Genomic DNA, 22,638 nt, shown 5'->3' with positions numbered 1-22,638 from the left:
TCTTTATCCGTCGATGTAGAAAAAGTCACAAGCAAGAAAATTTTGGTGAGTTACGTGAGCGGGACACAAATACTATTTTGTTTCCCCTCAAGAATTGTCAAAGGGAAGGAATCCTTTGAAAAATATGGTCTTTCGAAAATCTTCACTAGTACCTTGCCTCACTTTTTCAACGCTTTCCTCATTTTTGTTTTTCAGTAGATGTCCAAATCATAGTAATCTTCAATAGTCATAGTAAATCTTAGTAATCTTCAATGTCGCCATCTTTGATCCGGAAAACTACTTGTGAATTACTTAAAGCATCGCCTCTGGTTTTGCAGAAGGATAACAGTGGTCTCAGGTGTAGTTTTCCATAGCAAAAAAACCAACTTTCTGCACACTCGTTGTTTTTTGTGGCTGCATATCACAAAGACGGAAAGTCGTTGCCAGCAGGAACACATATAAACTAACACCGAAGACACTCAAGGCACACTTGTCACTTAAAACGGACTGGTGCCATTTGGTAAATATGCTCAGAAAATTTTAAGCTAACGGCCTAGTAGCACGATCCGTAATTACAAAATTGTCTCTTTTTATTATTGTCATTCTATTTATTTTTATGCAACCCTACATATTTTCTTAATAATTAAAGAACTAGTTTGATGGTATTACTACATAACATTTGCCTATTTATAAATGTTTACAAGCTTTGGAAAAATTCACAAAGAAAAGAAAGGGTCTTTGAAATTAATTACTCCATCAAGAAGTTTCCGGAACAAACGAGGAAATTAAAGTAAAGAAGAGGAACGCGAATGTAGAAAAAATATATTTTGTTGAAAGATAGCCCAAATCAGCCCTAAAAGTCCATTGCTATAATTACATTGCATCCCAAAAAGATAGCCCATTGAAGTAGAATCGCACTGCCAGTAAGTATTCAGCACTTAACGACTCGACCACTAAAATGGGGTACTCGTACCTTGGTAAAAGTATCTTTATCTCGCCTCTATTAATATAAGCCACTTAGCAAGATCAGAAGACAGTCAATTCTATACGCAAGTAAATTTTGCAACTCTAGTACAGCTCATAAAAGATGTTGAACAAGTCTTATGTTCGCCTGATATGTTCCAGAGATGCTAGACTCGTTTGTAATTTGAAGAATTTACAAAAGGAAAGCATGTTTGCCATTCTACGGCCACAGCACCTTCAGTAATATTGCTGTACCAAAGAGCTTAATGGATGCTAAATGGGTGTTAGGTAACGAATGTAAAATGCCACTGCACGGGGTTGCAATCTCCAGCTATGAAGGAACAGTGCTAGTAACCCTCAATGTGTTCATGTAATGAATTTACTAATTTTTCAACCTAATTTTCTTTTTTTTTTTTTTTTTTTTTTTTTTAAATTTATTTAGTAAAGCTCTTTCCCTCGTGACAGCTTTGCAAGTTTTTCGGTAAAATTTTCCATTTTTCCTTTTTCATTTTTCCTTTTCCGTAATAATAATGTGAGGTAATTTTTCGTATGAACCTCAATGACTCTTATCATTTCTTATGACTGTATTATATTACTGATTAGGTTATGTTTTAAGTAAGATTTGTTTGTAAATACCTTTTGAAATTTCGCGCTTGCTTGAGAATAAGTGCGTGCACAAGCTCTTGGCGTTCTTTTCTCAAATTCTGACGCCACTTTACGCCATGCATGGCGTCAGTTTGTATGCTTCATAATGCGTGGTTCAAATATTAAAAAACAAACAAACAACCACAACAAAAAAATCAAGCGTATCACCGACTGCGAAATAGGTCAATTCATCCGGTTTTTAACAGTAAGAAGCATATAAATGGTACATATTCATCATCAGATGTTTAAAATTTATGGTGACGATGCAACAAGTGACAGTAAATTGCAAAATGAGTAAAATTGTTAAAAAAATGTCGACTCGCGCTCTGGTCATCCACGTTAATCACTATTTACACCAGGCAGTTGAGATTCAAATTCAGGCAAACATGAGACTTGGAGAAATGAAAAACCCTGAATTATATGGGAAAACAGAAAATTCTATGAAAATTAAAAAAAAAAAAAAAAAAAAAAAAATGAATGAATTTTTTGAAAAATCTTTGCTTGGGTATTTTTTACAGCAAATTGAGCTTCACTTAAAAAATAACCTTCATACATTTAAGGTAGCTTTCTGGGGCAAATGAGTCTGAAGTATTTTCTCCTAATCTATTATCCTTACCTTTATATTTATTAATTCAATAATGAACTAAATAAAAGATCCATTTGATTTAAAATTCATTTTATTCCATTCTTACCGGTTTAGTCGATTTGAAGTCACGAATTTAGCACTGAAAGTCTAGTACGAATACGAAAGCTTACATTTTATCCAGAAAATGCCTTTTCCTTTCGCTGCAGTAAATTATGAACTTCAAAGTGTGCGGAGGCGAGCTTCATTCAGCATAATTATGAAACAATATCATTATTTAACATTTTATACCTTATTGTATTTTGCATGTTCAATTCTGATGAAAGTTATTTTCTGCACCAATGGTACAATGCACTGAGCCATTCATTACGATGATTAATATTATCTAAAATTTTCAGCTTGCGTGATCAGATTACTCTAATAGCAGGAAGAGTTTCCTGTCAAATAACAAAATCTGCTTAGCATCTGCTGAACAAAAATTAGGTTGAATTCATTGATAGAAGAAGAAAAAGGAATTTATAATTTCTCAAAAATCTTCACAAAAATAGTATTTAGAATAAAAATACTAGCTAATAACTACACGAAAAGAATTCTTCTTCTTTTGATATATATAACTATATTAAAATTGCAAAGAGATTTTAGATATAAGTTAACATACAAATCCAAGTATTTAAAAACTACTTTTTTGTACGTGTGAAATTGAAACTAAGTAAATGTGGCAAATACAGGATGCTCATAAAGAAACTTCCCTGATATCTAGCGGCCTAGCCCCTCAACCAAACGAAATGAAAGTTCAGATATTGTTATTTGAAGGTATGTGCTCGAGATTGCACGAGTTAAAAACAATAAGAGTTCTCATAGTGAAGGTTACAGTGACAAAAGTTCCAAATTTTCGAACGGCAACACCCACTTTTTTCCTGCTTGTTCAGCGGATTCAAAAACCCTAATTGTTATTGGAACTGTATACGTATGACGAAAATTGCCGGCGTAAAGAAGAAAATTGCAAAGACCAATGACCAACACATTGAGGTGAGGGAAAAATATTTATTGGAATTAAAAAATTTCAAAGTAAATAAATTTTTAAGATAGAGTTATCTCCTGTAACTTCGCAGTTTCGTAGACACCGCGCATTAGTCTATATGGCTACTTTTAGTCTATTCTTCATTGATCAAATCTTGATCGTATCACGGGGTATCGTTTGCCATTCTTGCAGGAATATACGCTTAAGTTCCGCAAACCAGTGTAAGGCGTATGCGAACCAGTTGTCCTCAAAACGTCATCCACAAAGACATTCCTACTCTTAGGCAGACAGCTTTCGATTGCAAAATGCGTTCGTAAATTTTACTGAGCTTGGAAAACAAACTTATAGGAAGAAAATTCTCTACTTAGGTGTTGTTTTTTTCAGGCTTGGCGGAAAAAAAAAAAAAAAAAAAAAAAAAAAAAAAAAAAAAAAAGATCCTTCAGCTTTTCAATGGTTGGGAAAATAACTTAGCGTCAGGCAGGCATTGATAATTCCAGGGAATTTGGCGATAGTGTTGGAAGACAAATTGCGTAAAATATTGTTCGTAATTCCGCGAAGGCCCTGAGCCTTTTTAATGTTCAGCTTACCTATTATATGAGTTTCACCAGGAGTAGTGAAGCCAGGTATAGGGCTTGCTGAAGGAACACAGATCCAACAATCAACAAATTCTTCAACTTGCGAGATAAACTCAATGTCCATCAGTATCAAACTCAATGTCCACCAGTATCACGTTAGGACTAAAAATTGATGTTCTAAGTGTTCAGAGAAGATTGCAGATATAGAGCTAAATGTTCCATCATTTAGCTCTATATCTGCAATTTTTTCATCGTACTTTTCAGTATAGAATTTATAAATTTCTTTTTAAATCTTTTTGTTAACATGAGTTAACTCTGTTTTGATTACCGGATCACTCGTGTTTTGTCATGTTCTATAGAAAAGTTTTGAAGAACACAGCTGATTTGATTCTAACAATCTGTCTTATCAGTCCCAACTTCTGATTTCAGCACGACGAAATTTGCATAAATGTTGGAACTTTGCTATCCGTTTTATTTATTTTTATCCTTTTTGGGTATACTGCTGGTATAAAAAAAGAAATCTAAAGTTACTTTATGCCAACATTCACTATAATTTTTATTTTATATTTTCACTTGCGTTGAGAAATACTTTTTTTTAATAAGCCCTTAAAATTACAATTGCGAATACTTTTTTTAACCCACTGTATGGTATATAAAATCATTAGATACAGTCCTTTAAAAATTAAATTTACTCCCATTTTATGCAGTTAATTTTCATTCATAATCATGAGCTATCAAAAACATATGTATGTCTCTAAGTGTTGAAGATGGAACCAGTCATGACGGTTAGTTTTGTAATGAGTTCGGAACAGACTATAGCAGCGGTTCTCAACCTTTTGACTAGCACGTACCATCTAAACAAAAACCGTCTTACCTTTCGTACCATTTTACAATAATTATTTTTCAATTTCTGGATAGAAATATTAAAAACAAATATATTTTGCCATTTGCACAAACTATTGGCTGAATTAAATGTCCACACATAAAAATATTAGATTAAAAATTGGTTACCATTTTAATTACCAAAATTGAAGTAATAATACTTTAAATCTAAAATTTAGTGCGAAATTTGGGCCTGTTTAAATCAAATTTATATCTAGTCTTATTTCACTTAACTTTACCCGTAAATTAGGATCCAATTTTAATTTTATTCTATATTACTTTTTCAAATAGAACTTGGAAGAAAATGCGTGTTCACACAAATAGGTTGCGCAAAAAGGCAATAAAAATTTAACAGCTTCGTTTGAAACGCCTTTAAATTCTTTTTTTTTTCAAATTCAGCCAAATGTTAACAAGTGTGTTAGTTTTGGAATCTTCAGTTCGATCACAGGAAATTTCTATAAGTTGTTCTTTTTCTTTACGAGATTTTTGAATTTAATAGTTAAAAATACTTTGTTTCTTTGCGTACCACCTATTTTTCTCTTGCGTACCGCCAGTGGTACGCGTACCACCGGTTGAGAACCGCTGGACTATAGCAAGGACGACGCAAAGTCACGGGGTAAAGTTTACGTTAAGTTTTGCATACTCTGATTGGCAATCGGGAGGGGCGAAAATTACTCATGTGCACTTTTCTGTACTGAGTCAGTGATACGGAGGAAGAAAATTTTTCTACTTGACGAGTAGTCACGTGATCCTTAGACGCAAAGGAGGGGAAAAGAGAATTACTACCACCAATCCTACGGAACTGACAAGCACTGAAAAGAGAAATCGGAAACAAGTGTTTCCGTCCGCGACGAATGCGCTAATCATACCACAGTCGTTGATACACGTTGTTTCTTGGGCGCAGACGACAAACCGAGTGAGTACTATTTTTTTTTTTTTTTTTCAGTTACACGTAATACCTAGTAACCTCGTGAAGGAAAATCTTTGGTCTTGCAAAGTACAACGATATCTATCATTTGTAATAATTAATCATTTGTAATAATTTGTAATAATTTTGTTTAACCTGAATGGGATGCAATCCGTTTTAGTTGCGATCAAACTTTCTTACATTGTAAAATATTTTATGCGAATTTTAAATAACCACCTTAAAAGCTTGAAGGATATTCGTATGTCGCTGAATACGTGGCAATTTTGTAGTTGAATAGCTTAGAACCACCATCGCAATCTTAAAAATAAACTTTAGAACTATCTTCAGTTAATTCATTTTAAGTTAATATTTTAGCATCTCTTTTTAAAGTAAAAAATTGCGAAAACATATCTTAACATTTCTTCTTATACTTTTTACGTGTTTTTGTTACCCAAAACGGATTTTTAAACTTTGTTGTATGTGAATGCTGGTGCAATGCAGTTGAAATGTTACTGGCCAATCTCATGTAGTATGAAAGTTATGTTACTAGCCATTGAAATGTTACTAGCCAGTCTCATGTAGTATGAAAGTTATTGGCGAATTTATCATTACATTATGTAACAATGTGAATCTGTGTTACTAGAGTACTGACACTGCACTTTGTATTAAGTATCTTAGTTTCATTTTGTGTTAAATATTATTGAGTACTCGAATTTTTGTCGGTACTGTTCTGTTATCAGGACCGGATCCAGATATGTATGTGTTCATGTATGTATGTAAGCACGGATGTATGTGTATACATATACACATATATGCACATACGTACACACGCGAATGCGTTTCTGAATCCGGTTCGGATAACAGAACAGTACCTTTTTGTCCACAAAGTTCTGTAATTTTATCAAATGTATCAAAAACGTCGGCCAATGTAAAATTCATAATTTTTTTATGCTGTAATATTGGATACTATTCAGAATCTTTCATCAAATTCTCAAGCGTATTTTCTAACAAGTTTTATTTTCTGCTATAAAACAGAAAAAAAAAATTTATTTTTATTATTTTTTTTAATTTAATTTTTATTTTTTATTTTATTTTATTTTTTTTTTACGGTTTTATGTCATTGTTTCAAATCTTTGGGTTATCTATCCTAAACGGAAAGTAAAGTTTTCAAATTTTAGTTTATAAATCTTTTAAATTTGAAAGGTAGGCAGATAGCATTCGAGTGCTTTGACATAATCAAATAAAGCAAATCTGAGAGCTTTCGAAATAATTTAAAGCACTGATGGATTTATGACCTCACCTTAAGTACAGAGTGCGGTTTTTTATTTTTTACTTCTTTTCTATACTTTTCTTCAAATCCAGAATGTGGTTTGAGGATCGTTAAACATGTGTTTCTGATACCCGCGACTCGTAAATCATAGTGTGATTCCTATCTTAAACCATATCCTGAGGCTATCGAGCCTTAATGTCTAATATGGGAAGAAGTGGGGAAAGAACCGCGAGATATAGTTCACAATGAGTTATAAGGAATTAAATGTCTTTACAGCAATTATACGACTTATGCACATAACTAAAAACTTGAACCAAAGATTAAAGAACTAAAAAACTACGTTTTCATATGCAGTAAACATTAAAAAATTCGTTATGAAATAAAGAAGGTATTTCCATATATAATTTTATATATGCATCTATTTTCAAAGATAAATATGCCAAAAGTTTCGCCTTTGTATAGAAAATTAATTAATAAACTCATTAAAATGTAAATATAAAAGATCCGCCTTTCCCTACCTTTCGTAAGTGCTGTTGTGTAACAACACATCTCATTAAATGCCTGTATCGTGAAAAAGGCTAAAACATTTTAGTTACTAAATAGATCAGCTGGCAACAATAATGCTTCACGTTGTCTTCATTTTTTCAGCTAACAGTCTCACACACATAAAAATCAATAGGCACACAAACTCACCTACAAACTGTTTAAAGGATATGATAACGTATATTGACTTAAAAATAAATATACGGAGATTTGTTTGTTTTCAAAACGAACAAAGGAAGTAATTTGGAGAAATCAGATAAAATCTTATGATGTGATATTGAAGATTCAAGATTCGAAATCTCTAATTTTCGCTCTTTTTTCTTTATTAGAATCAAAATGTAAGGAAACCATTAAGCATTTAATTCGAAACCCAAGAAAGATTATTTTATTGTCGTTCACAAGATTCATTCGTTAGACAAAATGAGATTGTCACAATTCTAGCAGATCGAAATCGCCAGTATAACCTCATGGCAGGCCCTGAACGCTTGGCTTTGAATTTTCTGGAATGAATTTGATCTTCCATATTCAATGTTTATGTTAATTCTTAAATAATTTCTAATATGTTAATTCTTGAACCTCTTCCATCCACGTTTGCTTTGAGTTAAATTTCTGGAAAAATGCAAAACATTTCAATTATTACTGGAACCTTTTTTGTGAAATTTTGTAGAAAAAGCAACTTTTAAGATTCAAGTATTTTGATTAAATACTTCCATTTACTAAATTTCATTCCTATCTTCGTAATAAATGAAAGTGTATTTTTAAAAATTCTATTCTTAAATTGATTTTTTTTTTTTTTTTTTTTTGTTAGACGTAAATTCGAAATGTTACTTTAATGAAAAAAAGTTTTAAGTAAAAGATTTTTTTCTGTTATCATTCTAATATAAAGAATTCAAGAATGTTTTAGTTTTAGGCAGATAGCCCTCGTGTGCTTTGCCATAATTTAATAATCCAATCCAAGAATGTTTTAGGACACGGCTTCAGAATCGAGAAAATGTTAAGATTCCTTTCATTTTTAATAAAAAACATAAGAATTTACATTCGAATATGTAACTATTTTGTATTGTATAAATAAGTGCCTGGAACTTTCCAGTTATTCTTGGTTTATTCTGCAATTTATAAATTTTTTACATTAGCTGAATATCAAATTTATTCGAAGACTATAGCCTTTGAAACAGAAATACTACATTCAGTATATTACGATTCATTAAAAATTTATCAACAATGTTTTTTATGAACACTGAGCATTCATATTGCATTCTCGAATAGTCTTTGATAGTATTTTTCCTTTTCCCTTTCCAAACAGCAAATACACTGCAAATTACTCACTTGAAATTTCGAATTATTTAATATAAAAAATAATTACATAACGATAATGATGTTCTTTGAAGCTGCAAAGGTATTACTTTTCTAATAAGACAACCGTCATTGATGACTAATGATTTTGATATGAATTTGATTCAAATTCAGTTATATATTTTCATGCAATTAAAAAATATTTATGCAATCCTGTGTTAATCGTAACTAGTATCAAATATCATCGTATTTCTTTATGAATCAGGGTTATATCTTACTGACTAATTATGTAAGTGATCAACTGGTCAGTGTTTTTAAAACGGTGACGATTATTTTGAATTTCACTCAGATTGCTGGTATGTTGAATTACTATATATTTATAATTAAATAATTATATTTAATTATTATTAGCCCAGAAAGACTATTAATCTCGGAACTGCATTTTGCAATGACCGAATCGCTTTCCAAATTGTTGCCATCAAATATTATCGCCCTGTATTTTAGTTAAAGAAACTACTTAATGAAGAATCTGCATGAATTTATGTATATTTCTGGCATTGTTAAAAAAACAACGGTATTTATAATAATCAAATTCTGAATAACATAGTCCTCCACCCTAACATGGGCACCTGGAAGCCAGAATCTGGAATTCTGTTTTATTGCCAATTTCATATTTTGTAAAACTTTAACAAATTTTTGATTAAAAAAAAACTCAGAAATTTCAAAGCGATCGGGGGCAACACTAAGAAATAAAACATTTTTTTTTTGTCACCACCATGCGAGACTATCAGTAATTCTAAAGATATGATGTTTTTAAATATTTTTACTACAAATGCTCTTGAAAAAGTGTGTCTGTAAATGAAGCGGGGGGAACCCGTTTGGCTGTAATATAAAAAATCAAAGTTTTCAGATTTTTAACAATAAAAATCGCTTTTCTATAACGTAAATTATAAGAATTTTTAAAATTACATATAATTAAACAATATATTTAACTATCAAGTTTTATTTGCATCAAAATCTACATTAATTCGTATTGAACATGATTTTCTATTAAATCAAGAAATTTAGGAAACTGTTTTCAGTAAGGGCATATTTGTTTAAAACTGTACTTGCAATTTCAAATTTTAAATGTGTATGATTCATCAGGCCAAATGAGATATTACTGACTACCTTTGCGGTGTATTATTTTTAGCTGTAAATGATATGCATATTCAAAAATTTCACAGAATTACTGCTTTTGACAGTTGCATTTATTTTGCATGCCTGCTTCTCAGAGCCCACCTATGGCCGAGCGCTGAACACTGGTAGTTCAGTTTGGGCTTCGAATCCTGGAAAACGGACTAGCTGCATGAGGAGTTTCGTATTTTTTTTCCATGTGTAATGTGTATATTAGCTAGTTCCTCTTAAAAAATCTTTAAAGGAGGCTGACTGGACATGTCACAGAGTCCGTGTTATAATCCAGTCCTTATATATAATAATAATATACTTACAATAAGGATATAGTTGACTTTGTAAAGATGTAGTTCCTTTGCAAAGTGTAGTGTTTAAAATTATCTATTATCTGAAAATATGGGAAGGTTAATGATGGGGGGGGGGAAGTGACGCGAAATTCCCTTGTTGCACTCTCTGAAGATGTTTCAACGAAAATTTGAATTGGAGAAGTCAAAATTATTCACTCCACTCCTGCTGCTCATTCAAAAATCTCCCGCTTCTCATTCAAAAATTAACAAGTAAATTTAAACTTTAATCATAGAGACCTGTTTCCGATTCCTTCAATATAGATATGTTTTTATGGTTTATGATTAATTATAGGTAAATAGATAAATAATATCATTGTACATAAAGCGGAGTATTGTTCAATAATCTCATACTTGACCTAAAATATACGTAGTGACTTCCTCATTATGCGCAAGGTAATTAAAAAACTGAAAATTCTTTGTTACATTTTGCTTAAACTATAAACTACGTTCTAATCTTCAGTTTTGATAAAAATTTTCAAACAATTTTTATTACTTTATTTTAAAGCTTATAAATCAGGCTTTCGAAAACTTTTATTTTGTCTCTCTCTGGTCGTTAGAAGCAGAATTATGGCTGTCCTTGTTCTACCCGGTGAAATGGAAGTTTGGGTTTAAGAACCCAGAAGTTGATGTCTAAAGGTGTACAGACTACTGTAAATAACTTTAAAATGGAAATTTTTCACTTGAATACTTTTGGTTATGTTCAAAAGATGAATTTGAACCTACCTTTCTATTTGTTATTAAATGCTCGATAACGAATTTAATTTTGCTATTTTTTTCTTACTTCACTTATTACGTGCTCCGCCTTTAGGCGCTATACGGAAAGGGAGGGATGCATCGTGGAGATCTTTTTAAGGGAAACTGACTCCTATCCACGTTATTACACATTGGGGGAAAACCACGAAAATGCCCAAGCAGCCAGTCCGTTCGCCGGGGCTCGAATCCCGTATGAACTACCAGTGTTCAGCGGCCTTTACCGCTCAGCCGCTGGTGGGCCAATTTTTCGATTTGGCAACATTTTCTATTCTGTTTTGTTTGTGTTTGCATTAAGCCTATTTTTTGAAAAACTTAACTTTTTCAACTTTTCTGTTAGGTAAAAAACTCTTAACTTAAAATATTACTGTAGTAATTTTATCAAACCTTCCATAAATAATCCGTGAAATATTGTGAATTAAATGGACTAAAAGTTTAGGTTTATGTGTGTTAAAAGCTTTCCGAACGATTCTCTAAATGAAAAGAGAAATTTCTCGAAAATAGCTAGTGCTTTTCAAACGGATACATTTAATAGACATTTTACATTGTCGCTTAGTTTTTAGTCCATTTAAATCCGTATATCTTAATAAATGTAAATGACAAAAATAAAAGTAAAATATTAGTGAATAATTTTGGGGAGAACACATCTGGTAGTCCCGAAATTTAACGCATTTTTAACCCAAAATGCAAGAAGAAACAAAAAGTATTCCTTGATGGTATATTTATCACGTGTCTGCATAGATTTTAAATAGCATTCTTCTAAATAACACCAGTAATAGATTTATTTACTCTATTTTCCAAAATTTACGTTCGAGCGTTATCGGATACCTTAAAATTGTTTGCAGAGGAGAATTACGAAGATATTCAGAGACAAGACAAATACCAAAATTTTACTAGCGTCAAAAGGAAAAATATTTCTATGTGCAAACCGCCTGTCTGGCGGCCCAGATCTCGATAAGAATCGAACTCTTTCTACACATTGCAGCAAGTCTAGTTCTATGCTTGCATCGTGGAGGTAAGGATACTTCCTATATCCATGGTTTCTGTGACTTTTCGAATACATTGTTGTAATTCTGGTAGATCTGCAGATAAGAATCGCGCATACACAATGCTCTTGACGCACCCCTATAGGGAAAAGAAATCTCTAGTCGATCTTTGTTGACAGTTGTGAAACTGCGGCCGTTAGCAATAGTACAGCCAATTCAGCAATCAGGCAAATGTCCATTCAAATATCGCTCGCTTTCAGGGAAAGTGTGGCTTTTCGGTAACAAATTTTGAAATTTTCCTGCCAAGTGATAACCAGTTCAGGTTTCTATAAAAAAAAAGTATACTTTTTATACCAAATTTGCAAGAAAATTTCATTTATTTGCAAATATCTTATGTAATGATCAATTAATTACTAGATCTGTGACATAAAAATATTAATTAATTGGGCTTGTGACGCATGCATATAAATGTTTAAACATATTTAATATCTTAATATTTGTTTAAATAACATGCAGATTATTTTAAAATTTGAAGTAGTAGGATTCTTTTGCTTATAATCTGTAAATTTGGTATATTATATTTAAACAAATTTAAATTCTTAACAAATACGTATAAAAGTAAAAAAGCAAATTTAAATTCTAAAAAAAGGAAAAAAGCCAAAATAATTTAAAATAATTAAAAAAAAATATTTTAAATTATTTTGGCTTTTTAATAATTAATAATTAAAAATTTAATAATTTAATAATAAATAAAAAAATATTTTAAATTATTTTGGCTTTTTTCCTTTTTTTAGAATTTAAATTTGCTTTTTTACTTTTATACGTATTTGTTAAGAATTTAAATTTGTTTAAATTTAAATTTCATTCCTTGCAGCAATGGCGCAAAGAATATTTAATTTAAATATGTATTTAAATTTAATTTTTTTAATTAAATTCAATTTATTCTTATGAAACAATTTGGTATATTATATATTTATAGATTAGGATAATTTATTTATGATCTGTAAATTTATATTTTATTTCATATAAAAGCAAATATAATTATATATTTGCTTTTATATGTAATAGAAACTATATTTTCATATGCAATAGAAACTACATTTTCATATGTAATAGAAACTATATTTTCATATGTAATAGAAACTATATTAAAAATGTCAGTTTTATTGGCGAGAAAACTATTTTAAGAAATTCAAAACCGTGCGAAAAATAAAACTCTGTATAATCGCTTAACACTGGTAGTTTGGCAAAGTTCGAATAATGGGCTGGCTGCATGGGCGTTTTCACGGTTTCCCTATGTAGGAATATAACGCAAATTTACCATAACGTCTTGACATATGACTGAACTTATACAAAAGATTAAATTACATATAAGATTTAAAATATTTACTAACTTAAAATAGTTGAATCAGTGTTTTCTCAAGAATAGAAATCTTCACTTTCTTATAATAAATCACAGCCGTATTAGAACAAATCTTTACACTTAAAAAAATGGTACATATATCCAAGTATGTAAATGTGCACTTTGTAGTCTAAACGCAATTTGAAGTCGCCGCAATTTTGTGACATCTGAGACTTGTCAAAATCTGTTTTGACACTTGTTTACTTACCACCAGCTGAGTTGCTGTACCGCGTTTTCTATTACTATCAGCATTTGTACTCAGTTGGTGGAGCATTCTATTGTCGCTATGTCCAGCCAAAAATCTCTATGGACTATTAAAATTTGTAGCGGAATTTATAAAGTTAATTCTAAAGATGGGTATTTGTGACCTGCGGTTATTAAAGAGACACTGTCAGGACTTTGCTGAATGAGGATGTTAGCAACGTTTTATGCATTGTGATTTTGAGTTTACTGAGAATGTTTACAAGTCACTAGTAACTTGGATATAAGAAGTTATTCTGATGCATTTTATACTGAACAATATCAGCTGGGTATATTAATGTACTACATCGTATGTGTAAAGATCATGACTTGTAAAGATCGTGACTTGTAAAGATCATGACTTGTAAAGATCGTGACTTGTAAAGATCATGACTTGTGAAGATCGTGACTTAAAGAGAACGTGAAATATAAATAATAGGACAAGAACTTGCATTTTACGGTGTGGCAACAAGAAGAGGATTCGAAAGATTTTTATATATATTTTTGTTTAGAGAGTTTAATGTTTTTAATATTTGAATAGTTGTAAGAGTTTTAACTGCAGTAGTTAAGAGTTTAAAATTTTGATAGTTTAGAGCTGCAGTATTTTTTTTTTTTTGGTTCTGTTTTAAAATTTAAATAAAAGTATTTTGTTTATTCTGAAAAATTAGCTTTATTCTTCCTACAAGATTCAATATTCATTATATTGAAATAAGGAAAGGATCTTTACTGTATGTGTTATCAATTTTTTGCCCTAAGGCCATTCGCGGTAATTAAGTCAATTAAGATGCAATCACACTGCACACCCGAAGGCGGAAATATAGAAAAGGCAAAAGTCAAGGGTTAAATTCATCCATTCTAATGGGAATGCACTAGCGAGTAAAGCACTGCAGTTTTACATAATTTCTGAGTAAGCTATTCGTACGAATTGAAATGATTCTTGCATTTAAACTTGTATTCCATATGACGATTTAACTTTAAATTAATGTAGATAATTACAGAGAGAATTGTATTTTTGTTGCGTAGTTTACGTGAGATGAGATACTTGGGGTAACGTGATATGAACCAGTGAATCAGGATGAAATCATAGTAAATTCTTAAATTAATGTCTTTTTACAAATTAACATTTATTGTCTTTTTACAAAATTTTAAACGGTATTAAAATGTTTATGCCTTCAAAATAGAAAATTCTTAGAACTAACATTTGTTCATATTTTTTATGTGTATAATGTGTGTTGTCGCCAATAAAGTCTGCCTGATGAGATTTGCGCCGGCGAAACTGAAAAGTACCTTGCTGGGCATTTTGTACCGGTTTGGTACAGAACACTTGAAGATAGGACTAGAAAATATTATATTCATTATACCACTCAGCCGCTGAGAGTTTTTTTGTAAAATAATGATACTTTCCAAACATCATTGCATGTCAAAGATTTAAAACGTTCTCTATCAAAGTTTCCTTTCTATTAGGCAGATGGCCCTCAGAAGCTTTGCTGCATTCAAAAAAACTTTACCCTAAATATCTTCCGATACTGTGTTCCGATAAGTTGTTTATGTGGCTCCAAAAGGGTGCTTAATAAGCTAGACAAAAAAATTAAGCCACTAAGGGCATATGACTTTGAGCTAGCAGGTGGCTTAGTAAGCTAGACAAAAAATTAAGCCACTAAGGGTACATAACTTTGAGCTAGCAGGTGAAACTCCGAAAACGTTCAAAGAAAGTGAGGTAAAAGTGTGGAGAACGTTGTTTTCTTTACCAATCTTGCAATTTGTGCCAAGCAGATGGAAAGCGACGAAAGACGGAAATCACACCGCTCAAGAAAACAAGTAAACGTGGGCAATCAAAGCTAGGTTACGAAGTTGTGATCTTTAAGCATGTAAGTAGCAAATGGCCTGATTAAATTAGCTTCTGTAATGATTTGGTAACTAAGAACTTCTAAAAACACTTGCAGCATCCCAGCAAAATTCAATGCTGAAGAAACGCTTATTGAGTTTAGTAATGTGGTCCACTATAGGGTCGATTTTTCAAGTCGTCATGGATCAGTTTGTTTCTAATCAGGTAATGGGAATTCACAATTTTTCTCAGAATCTCGTTCTAGCGTACCTGGAGTTTGTGCAAGGTTACCTTTGAAGTTTATCGCCGAGGCTACAGATCCATAGCATAGAATTGGCCTTCTCGTTTTGTTGAGAGACAATTCAAGTAACTTCCAAGGAGTATAGAAAATTGGTTGGCGATACCACAATCTCTTTCCATGACGCGCTTAATATGAGATGTTCTAATATCTTCTTCAGAAGTATCGAAATATATCTGATCCTTAAGTTGTGTGTATGTGCACCCTTTTTAACATTTTTTCCCTTTGAGATCTCTCAAATGTCTTCATTTGCAATGTTTCAAGCTCTTTTCTTTACTAATCACCTTTTCTTCCTGTAGCATGTTTACGTCTGTATTCTGTAACCTAAAAATACATCCTCTTATTTACTTTGTTTACTTTGAGTAGGTCTATAGGGCAAATGGGTCTTATCTGATGTGGTCAGTTATTGCACAAATATTAGAGATAACGAGACCGTAGGTTCGTTTCTTCTATTGCATAAAGCAAGGAAGCGAAACATCATTTACATTTGCTCAACGAGAGATGCTTCTTTCGAAAATTAAATTGTTTCGACAGCGAAAGCTGTGGTATATTTATCTCTGAGAAAGAGTTTACTTCAAGTATTTCTAAGAAAATTACACCCACTATTTATATTTTGATAATGAGGTTTCTTCAAAAGTTCTCATTTCACCGAAATTTAAGTGATTCATACAATGTTCTTTAATTTTTCAGGTTAAGTACCATAACATATTTGGGCATTTACATTCGTAATTACTTCTCGTATTATTATTACGAGTTTATTTATTCTCCGAACTTCCAATAAAATAACTTAAACCACCTGAAGTTTAAAAAAAAAAAAAAGAGTACCAGAAAATTTCTTGTTGTTTAACGTTTACAATTTTTTAAGCCTTATTTTAGCATTTTTAATTCGCATACGAATTTTTCTCTCTCATGACTCTTAAACTTGCGGCTGCCATTTCTTTCTCGCCTCGTTTCAATGTCTTTACATTGTGTGAATAATGCATTTTGGTTTGATAGGAAGCCCATAATGGCAATTCAAACGAAATTCGAGGCCCACCAATGGCCGAGCGATAAAGTCGCTGAACACTGGTAGTTCGGTCCGAGGTTCGAATCACGCGAACGGGCTGGCTGCATGGGCGTTTTCGTGGTTTTCCCCATGTGTAACGTGTATACGAGCCAGTTTCCCTTAGAAAGTCCTCCACGAAGGCATCCCTTCCCTTAGGCAGATAGCCCTTGAGGCTTTGCCATAATCACACACACACGTACGAGGCCCACCAGCGGCAGAGCGACGAAGTCTCTGAACACTGGTAGTTTGATCCGGGGTCCGAATCCCGGCGAACATGTTGGCTGTATGGTCATGAAGGCAAACTTCCCATTCGGAAGATAGCCTTAGAGTGCTTTGTCATAAGTAAAATAAACAAAACCAAATGAAATTTGGATCTTGTAAAGGTTTACCTTTACTCGGAAACATGTATAATTGTAAAGGTTTCTTACTCATAATCGGAACTGAAGGTACGGATTTCATAAATCAGTAATTATCTTCTCGTTTCGCTTCATGCTCCTCTTTCACTATTACTAGAATTTCATTCCCCACTCTTTACAAAGTTCGAAAAATATGCACATTTATTTAGATTTAGATTATTTTTAAAGGCGTAGCAGGAAACAGATGAAGTCAGGGTAACCGCATGCCCCCTCAAACTATGAAACACCCGGTGGCTAAGAACCCCTGTTTTGGGCAAACAGGCCAAAGCATCTCAGATTTGTACGAAGTCTTGTTTTTTCTGTAATGATAATGTCATAACATTGGCGTCAGGTTGTCATAATCTGATATAATGATCAGAGTTTGCATGTCATGAAAATGTGATCTAGTAAATTTCCTCGGAAAATTGTCCACCAAGGGATACTCGCCAGTGGAATAAGACTCTCGAACAGCGGTAGCTTGGTAGCTTCTCGCGAGGTCTAGACGAGGGGTTGGGCCCACCAGCGGCCGAGCGGTAAAGACGATGAACACTGGTAGTAGTTGAGGTTCGAATCCCGCGAACGGGCTGGCTTGCATGGGCGTTTTCGTGGTTTTCCCCATGTGTAACGTGTATACGAGCCAATTTCCCTTAGAAAGTCCTCCACGGAGGCATCCCTCCCTTTAGGCAGATAGCCCTCGTGTGCTTTGCCATAATTAAACAATCCAAGACGAGGGGTTGGCTCTCAATCAAGGAGAAATTCCTCCCTTGGGGTTAATTTCATAGTTTCATTAGAAGAGAATGGGCTCAACATTTTATTTTGCTGTTCAGCATTTCGTTTTGATATATAAATATAAAAAAGATACTTTTATTCAAGTTTTGGAATTTATCAACTTTTTGTTGTTTAACACGTTGAGCGCGGCGCCGAATTTGCTGACCTTTCCGTTCAGCCGGCAGCCGTATTTTTGTTTAGAATATTTCAATACATTTCATTAAAACTAAATTTGATCACATTTCATTGAGACTATATTAATTTTTTAACTTTAATACTGTCGGTCTCGCGGACCGACGCCGGCCACACGGAAAGGGACCGGCGCCGCGCTCAACGTGTTAATTATAAAAACACGTTAGAAATAATCTAAACCTACATAAATGTATATTTATTTTACAAGTTTTTGAATGGAAAGGAGGATTGAACTCCTAGCAATGGTGAAAAAGGTCGAGAACCCCGGTATAGACGAACGGGCTGGTTGCATCGAGGTTTCGCAGATTTATAACATGAATTAAGTATGATTTTAGCAGTTTTCTTCAGAAGATCCTACATGAAGATATTCCTCAGATGGCAGTTAGCTCTCTAGTTATTTATCGTAATCAGTGAACCAACTAACTACTATTAAGTTTGTTTAATCTATTATGAGTTATGTGCCTGAAATAACGGATGCCTTCATGGAAGATTGGCTCATATTTATGTTACATAAAAAAACCAAGAAAAAGCTGCCAAAATTGAAAACCGAATCGAATTACTATCTTCAGTGATCTTCTTACTCATTACCCACTATTTGTGAGTCAACGTCATCAAAAAGCATCCTTCCTCAGTTTTTTGCAAACAGCACATAGAGCCCTCGCACATTTTAATATGTTTCACCTATTTTACACTTAGGTTGTAGCAAGAAAGCAGTTTACTGCCAAATGTGAATTCTTTATTAGCCCTTTAACTGTCAAGTTATTTTGATGATTTGGGTACACAAATTGTCAAATTTTTTTATTGGAAAAACCAAATGTAGCCGAAATAAACATCTCCCGATATATATTCGGGTATAACAATACATGCACTCAAAAAATTACCCCGAGAAATACTCGGGCGTGACATTTTCGAACAAATCTCGGGCATGACAGTTAAAAGGTTAGATCTCTCCAAAATGCTCTGTGAAATTTTTAATACAATTTATTTATGTTTAATAAATATGTGTGAAATAATGTGTAAAACTAGTAAAACTAGAACGTACAATCTGAAGCTAAAAGGGGTTAGTTTTTAAGTCTGTGTTCCATATGAAAAAGCTAAGAATTTAAGTCAGAAAAATTAAATTATTGTGAATTATTTCAAACACTGGTACTTCACATATAATTTTATATACGTAACTTTATGAAGTTACTTCACATGTAACTGCACATACAACTTCACAGTTTGGGAAAAGTCAAAATTTTTACATCTTAACTTAGAAGTCAAAATTTCTTTGTATACTGATCTGTCTTTAAAAATTTCAAAACTTCTTCACGACTCATTTCGCCCAAGCACATATGCACCACATAGTCCATAAAATGCAAGGAACAAACAAAAATAACCAAGTTTGTTCCCACAGACCAAACTGGCTTAAATAAAAATACTGTTAAACACTGGTAGTTTCTGCCAGTCTTCGAATCTCAGCGGGAAGCCTGGCATCATGAGTGTCTTCATAGTTCTGTACATATATTAATTTACTTAATGTCTTGTTGTTTTATTGTAAATAATGTTTACTATTATGGGCAATCCCAGCGCTCATTTAACGTATTTCATTATTTGTAATGTATTTGTTCAGATTTAATCTTTACCTGTGTCTATATCCTGTCCTTATTATGTTCGTGTACCATAATAGTGAAAAGTTTCCCTCTTATTCCCCACCATGCATTTTCTTTCCATGTTCTGGTCCTTCTTTCAGTATTCCTTACTTAATGGAGTCAATTCTCAGAGAACACAGTATTAAGCTCAAATAAATAAATAAATAAATATAAAAAAATTCCGTCGACAAGACAACAGTCTGAAGAGCACCTAACCCACTGGGCTGGGGCGAGCTGTTCTGTCGATGGCAAAAAGAAGCGTCTTCATTGTTTTCGTCGCATGTAACGTGTGTAGAAGCCAGTTTTTTTTTAACTCTTTATAAAGACATTTTTTTAAAGGTGATAATCCTCGTGAATTTTTCCAATTTGATTATACAAATTTTCCCGTATCGAAATACATAAATACAGCAATGCAAGTGCTCAGTATCTGATCATTCTTTAAAATGTGATTCAAATTGCATACTATCATTTTCAATGCATTCTGATCGAATTTTAATCTGATCTAGATTAAACTCTGATAATCTGATTGTGGTGTTATCAGCAAATGATAATTTTGGTAATGAATAAATAATTTTATCCATAATTATCTTTTTAATAAATAATGGAAACTTAGTAGTTCTGATTATTTCTTTAAGCTACCTATAAATGTGAACTTTCAGCGGCGATTTGTGTTTCTCTTTTTCATACAATTTTATAAACTATAGCTGATCTATGGATGAAAATTTAAATATTACATACAAAAATACTGCAATATGAGCTTTATATTACAATCTAACACTTCTAAGAGATTATTCGGCAGATAGCCTTAGAGTGCTTTGTCATAAGTAAAATAAACAAAACCAAGCATTAAAATTGCAAAATGTTAAATATTTAAAAAAAGCGAGATTAAATCAAGACAAGATTAATTACCATAAATTAATTTTTAAATTTTGAAAAGCAACTTAAATTTAAAAAACATTTATTTAAAATGAGCTGTTCAAAATAATAAAGATAAATGTAGCAAAAAAAAAAAAAAAAAAAAAAAAGCTATGAGGTTATTTCATTTTAAGAAAGTCTTAATTGTTGAAATTAGTGAAGAATTATTGAATTGGTAAGAAAGTAATTTTTGAATTAATTAAGAAAAGTCTTAATTGTAGCTGCCTGTTAGGATACTTTTCGAATCTTCAAATACGTTTCTCAAACATATTTTTACGTCAAGTGGCAATACCTTTTATTTTTTGCCTGAACATCATCAAATCTGTTCTTTAAAAAATCGGCAAATATTATAATCCGGCATACACTTGGTTTGTTCAAATTATGTGATAATGTGGACAATCAAAGTGGGATTAGTTCAGAGCTTTCTAAGGGAAGAAACTTAGTGGCAAGCACGTTATATGTGAAATACACAAGTTTCATAAAGCCAACCCTTTCGAACTCAACTCGAAATACATGCTAAACACATTCTAGAAACTAAAAATTCTCGGAGGAAAAACCGAGAATAAAATTAAATTTTAGATTCGTATATTTAAGAGTGTAAAATTTAGACTGATGGAGACCATTCTTTCGCTGTTAATTACTCAGTGGTCACGAAATATTGCGGTTTCACTTTCAGTTCGATTTCTGATACTAAAATGGTGTCCGCCGATAACATCGCGGACGAAAACGTCGCGGAGAAAACAACGCAAGGCGAAAACGTTGTGCTACAAAACATCGTGGGAGAAAACATCGCAAAGAGAAAACATCGCGGTACAAAATATCGTCGTCGAAAATAAAGCGGTTCAAAAACTTCGCAGTTTAAATACATCGTCGTCGAAAATATCGTGGTAAAAAATAAAGTATCTACAAATCATCGCATGACGATAACATCGCAGACATGCTTTTTCAGGTTTTAATAATTGTAAATGGATTTTCCCATAATGATTTGTGAGCGCAAGATGTAAAGAAGGATAATTTTTACTTTAATATTTTTTATTAACTAATACATTTTTGCTGAAAAAGTAAGAAGGAAATTTAAGCATAGAAAATTAAATGCAACTTATAGATTATACTTCTCATGAAAAATTGCCAGTAAAAACTTTATACAAAAATTATTTATTAATGGCCTTTGTTAGTTAACTATGTCGGTTTAAAATTCTATTAAGTGGTATAAGTTGCATTAATTTTCTGTGCTTAAGTTTCCTTTTTATTTTCTCATCAAAAATTTATTGATTAATAAAAATATGAAAGTAAAAATTATCCCTCTTTCCATCTTGCCCACACAAATCATTACGGGAATATCCATTTACAGTTATCAAAGCCTGAAAAAAGCGTGTCTACGAAGTTATCGTCATGCGATGATTTGTAGATACTTTATTTTTTACCGCGATATTTTCGACGACTATGTTTTTAAACTACGAAATTTTTGAACCGCTTTATTTTCGACGACGATGTTTTGTACCACGATGTTTTAGAACTGCGATGTTTTCTCTTTGCGATGTTTTCTCCCACGATGTTTTGTAGCACGACGTTTCGCCTTGCGTTGTTTTCTCCGCGACGTTTTCGTCTGCGATGTTTTCGCCGCGATGTTTTCGGCTGTAACCACTAAAATGAATGTTTCAGTTTCGTGTTTAACGTAAATACGAAGCGTTTTTCCTTGGCTTTGTACAAAAGCAATCTACCGTAAGAAAAAGGGAATAACATTTTTTTACCTTAGTAAATTATCTAACGATGTGTAATGTTTTATTAATTTGTTTCAATAAAATTCTTTACCGTAAATTTCGGAGATGCTGGCAGAATATTTTAAATTTATTTGAAAAATTATTCTCATAAATACAAATCGTGCTGTGCTTAAAAATAACTTTTGGACCCCTGGGTTTCTCTCATTTAATTCAGACCTTTTCGACAGTTGGTCGGGAATTCTGAAAGTGTTCACACATTAGAACGATTTTGGGGCCATTTAATTAGAGT

General features: G+C 32.4%; 1 protein-coding gene across 4 annotated transcripts in view; it reads left to right on the top strand.

Moving 5' to 3' along the window:
* LOC118199192 (Krueppel-like factor 7) overlaps positions 1-22,638 on the top strand; it is a 129,413-nt gene that overhangs the window by 52,949 nt on the left and 53,826 nt on the right. Inside the window, exon 1 of one of the 4 annotated variants that reach the window (XM_085825074.1) lies at positions 5,410-5,564. The exons of 2 other annotated variants lie outside the window; for them this stretch is intronic. The gene's annotated coding sequence lies outside the window, so the exon portion shown is untranslated. Of the gene's footprint in view, positions 1-5,409; positions 5,565-22,638 lie in introns of those variants that run through there. One more of the 4 variants, XM_085825076.1, reaches the window with a different exon arrangement.

The sequence above is a fragment of the Stegodyphus dumicola genome, chromosome 10 (genome assembly GCF_044657685.1).
Source record: "Stegodyphus dumicola isolate Sdum_Otavi_A_Nest chromosome 10, ASM4465768v1".
In the NCBI taxonomy this organism is placed as follows: domain Eukaryota; kingdom Metazoa; phylum Arthropoda; class Arachnida; order Araneae; family Eresidae; genus Stegodyphus; species Stegodyphus dumicola.
The sequence above is the reverse complement of the archived record's forward strand: the minus strand, read 5'-3'. Positions and strand labels throughout refer to the sequence as shown.